This window comes from Arachis ipaensis, chromosome B01, assembly GCF_000816755.2.
Source record: "Arachis ipaensis cultivar K30076 chromosome B01, Araip1.1, whole genome shotgun sequence".
Classification (NCBI taxonomy): Eukaryota; Viridiplantae; Streptophyta; class Magnoliopsida; order Fabales; family Fabaceae; genus Arachis; species Arachis ipaensis.
In genome coordinates, this window is record NC_029785.2 from 45,120,730 (window position 1) to 45,125,233 (window position 4,504).

A 4,504-nucleotide genomic window follows, 5' to 3' on the forward strand; every position below is an offset into this window, starting at 1 on the left:
AAAACATATTAAAATGTTAATATTATAAAGAAAAATAAAAGAAATACATATATAAGGACTAATTTGATCAATTTTTTAAATTTTAGGGATAAAAATGACTTATGTATGTATTTTCAAATATTAATTTGATTCTAAATAAATTTATGACATTTGCCAGATAACACTGACATGCCACATGTCACTAACTTGATACGTCGGCCAATTACTTTGTGATACGTGATATTAATTTACTATATCATCATCTAACTAATGAAATGATCAATTTGGCTTACGTTTTAACTTTTAGGGACTCATATAACTAATTTAATCTTTCGATAACCAATTTAAAAAATGAATAATCTTTCAAAAAAAATTTAACTTTTAACTCGATATAATTTTGTGAAAAAATAATAGTGTTAAATCCAAGTTTAAATGGGATTGGCTTAAAAAACAAATTCCACTTAATACCATATAAATTGCTATTTTTGAATAAAATTGGATTAATTTATAAAATGAAGATTAAATGAATATATGTAAACAGCAAGGTTTTGAAATCTAGTAGAGTTTGAAGTTTAAAGGTTTAAAGATGTAATTGAAGTTCGATAGGGATGGAAGGTTTTGAAAATTGGATAGATTATTGGTTCAAAAGTTTGAAAATTTAGGATGAAATTGATATAATAAAATAATATATTTATATATAATATATAATTTTTGAAAAAAAAAGGTGATTTTTGTGTTTTATTATTTTAAATTAGTTAATTACTAAAAATTATATTGATTTCACTGGTTAATCGATTCTTTGACCTATATTTTTAATTCTTTGATCGGTTATTGGTCAACTAATTGTTTTATCTAATCTGATTTAATAATTGATTTTTAGTTAATCCGATTGAATTAGTAGTTTCGATCCAATTTTTAAAACTATAGCATATAAAATTATGTTGATTTTTAACTTCTAAATCAATTTAAATAATACTACAAATGTAATTTTATTTCAATGGCAATAAATTATGAACATATTTTATTGGTATTGTAAACAAGATAATTATAAAGTCACCAAAAAAATAAGATAATTATAAACGCATTTTATTTTCAGTAGCAATAAGATAGAGCAAAAAATTTATAATTTTTTTTGTGAACAATCAAAATATGTAGTTACAATTTTTTATTTATCTTATTGTTACTACAAATAAGNCCGGATCCGATCCGATCCGCATACTTGCGGATCCGATCCGATCCGATCGGATATCGGGTATATCCGCATAATTAAAAAAAAAAACTATTTTAATATTCTATTTGACTATTTTTACAAAAAAATTCAAAAAATTCATTTTTTATCTGTTTAAGCCTATTTACTCCTAAAATATTATCAATAATAGTTCTTTTGAATAACAAAAACAAAATAATAACACAATATTTAAGTTTAATTATTCTAAGTTGAAGGACAACATAAAAAATTAAAAACAAAATATCATAAAATTCATAAATAACACACTAAAATTCATATCACATTAGGGTTTATTTTCTTAAACTATGCTATTTATATGTGATGTGTGGATATGCGAATTTGCGGATCGGATCCGCGGATATCACTGCCAAATCCGCAATTCGATCCGACTATAGTGCAGATCCGATCCGATCCGATCCGATGACTCTGCGGATCGGATAATATCCACAAAATTCAGATCAGATGCAAATAATTACCGCGATATGCGGATATTATCCGATCCATATGCAGCCCTACATGATGGTTATAGAAAAAGGATGATGAACATTTTTCTTAATGTAGATGGAGTAAAGATAGGATCGACGATACTCCATTGCCATATGCTATATTGCAACCTATTTTGATAATTTTATTTATATAAACACCTACTCCAATGAAAATAACAAGAAAAAAAAAATCTCATGTAAGAAAGTAAGCCATTAAATAAATTAAAAGGATTAAGAAAAGAAATATCTATATTATCAAAATTAATAAATGAAAAATTAATGCTTTTATAACTAATGTCATTTATAATAAGACTGAATTTCTTAAATTAATATAAAATGAATTTTTCACAAAATCTTAATTTTACAATTAATTTTATTTAAGAAATTCAAAGTCCAAAAAAAGCTTATATATCCCATGAAATCCAGAAAATTATCATTTCGATAAAGATTTTTCATATTTCCACCATAATTTTGACTCTCAATTAAATTCTATAATAGATATTCTCGAAAAGAAAATTTAAACTACACAAATAATTATCAAAATAATAAAGAAAAAATATAAGATAATTCTAGTCTAATAAATGAAATAGAACAACTATTTAAGAAATATTGTTTAGAAAATATTTTCAAGAAAGAAAATCAACAAAATATAATTGATATGTCAAAACTAAAAGTAAAACCATTAAGACTATGAACATTGATGAAAAGTTAGAAGAAATAATTATTTTGTTAAACAACTAAAAATGATTCAAAAAGATGAAAAGTTTGAACATAATTTTAAAAAATAAAGAATGAATCTATGTGGATGAACTATTTTAAAAATTATAAAAAATACTAAATTTAGAGAGATTGAGAACCCAACTCCTTTATTAATAAAAAAATTAATTGAAATAATACAAAGAAACTTTTTTTTTAGCAAATTCATATCTTCGAATGAGAGAATCTAGAATTAGAACTCATTTGAATCAATCTAAAATAGATAAATATAATAATGAATATTCTAAAATAAAAGAATTAACAAAAAGGTTAAAAAATTAACTGAAATCCTTAACAAAAAACCATGAAAAATAGGAGAATAATGTATATAGTAGTAAAAGAAACTAAAGAAATATTCATAATCATACCTTCAATAACTTAGGAAGAACTTTATTTAAGAAAAATAATCATAATGATAATTAACAAAAAAAATTATCTAATTAATTGTTTAGACGCTCTTTCATTGATAAACAAATGATGCTTGATAATGGTATTCGAGAGTAGAATTTGTCTAAATAGATTCAGAAAATCATAAACTGGAACTAGAAAGTACTATTGTTTTAATTCAAAGAGATACAAATAATGCAGCAGACTCTATGACCAAAGTAATTATTTTTTAAGAAGAATCTTATTTGGAGTGGTTTTAATTACGGAGTGATTTATAATATTGTATTCCCTTATATATGTTTCTAACCAATTAATTTAGCTTGTTTTTGTTTTTTGTATTCTTTTTCCTTTTTTTTTTTATGTTTAGTTAACGGTACATATGATATAACTACTACCATTAAATTTTATGTGATAAATTGATAGAAAGATATAAGGTGTCTACCGTTTACTATCGTGGAGAACTAAATTATTTTATTTTTAGAGACTAATTAGTTCGAAGTCGAAGATCTAATTATCACTTTACTCGTAAAATTAGTCATGATCTTGTATCTTCCACATACTAGTAAAACTTTTTACTATTAGATTAAATTACTTCTAGTGGTATGACATCAATAAATTCATAGTGATGAAAGTTGAACTTGTGCTACCATTTTCTTTAAATTATACATGAATCCAAGTATGAATATTTTCTCCTACTAATATCACCACACAATTATCTTCTCCCCTTCAAAATTTCATCGTTTTTCTTTCTAGACAAGATAGCCAGATATTTGGCATTTGTTTAGACATATATGTAGTTGGCGTCATTATTTTGTTAAAAAAAAAGATATTTTTTAATTAATTTTTTTTTTTTTTTAGTATGTTTGATAAATTTTTAATTGTAAAAATAAAAGTACTAAAAAAATAAAAAAATATTTTTTTTGAGAAGTTATAATTTACATTTTTTTTAAAAGATTTTTTTTTTTAAAAAAATATTTTTTATGTAATAAATAAAAAAAGTATTTTTATATTGTTATACCCAAACATAATTGATAGATAAAAAGATTTTTTTACATAAAATATTCAAATATAAAATTACTTTTAATTTTCTATAAGATCTTTTAAAAAAAGATAATTCAAAAAAACATATTTTCTTAAAAACTCACCCAAACAAGCCCATAATACCCCTTGCTGCAGCGGCAATATACCATGTGTAGAAGAAGGTAGAGTTGCATGCAAATCCACACGTACTCTTATCTCCTTTTTCTTCAATCATAACTAGATATTGAAAAGGAAAAGTATAGCTATTTTAAATAATGTAAATAATAGATATATTAGATATTCATTTTACTAGGTATACAGATAGTTATTTTAATATTAAGATTTAGATGATTAATTTAGAAGTGTAGTGTATTTTTATTTAATTAGTGATTATTCATGTTATTCAAGATGGTTATTATTTACCTAACACTCTCCTATTAAAAAACAAAAATCTGGCAGTAAAGTGACAAATAAAAACAGAAAAAGAACTATTGGTGATTTTTGCTTTAATAATGATGATTTTTAAGTGTGTATTTATTTGATAATTAAAAATAAAAAATCTTTTCAAATAACTTCTTGATGCAAATTATTTTAATTTTTATACTTTATGATTATTATTTAGGAATTTCATAAATATAAATGCACAATG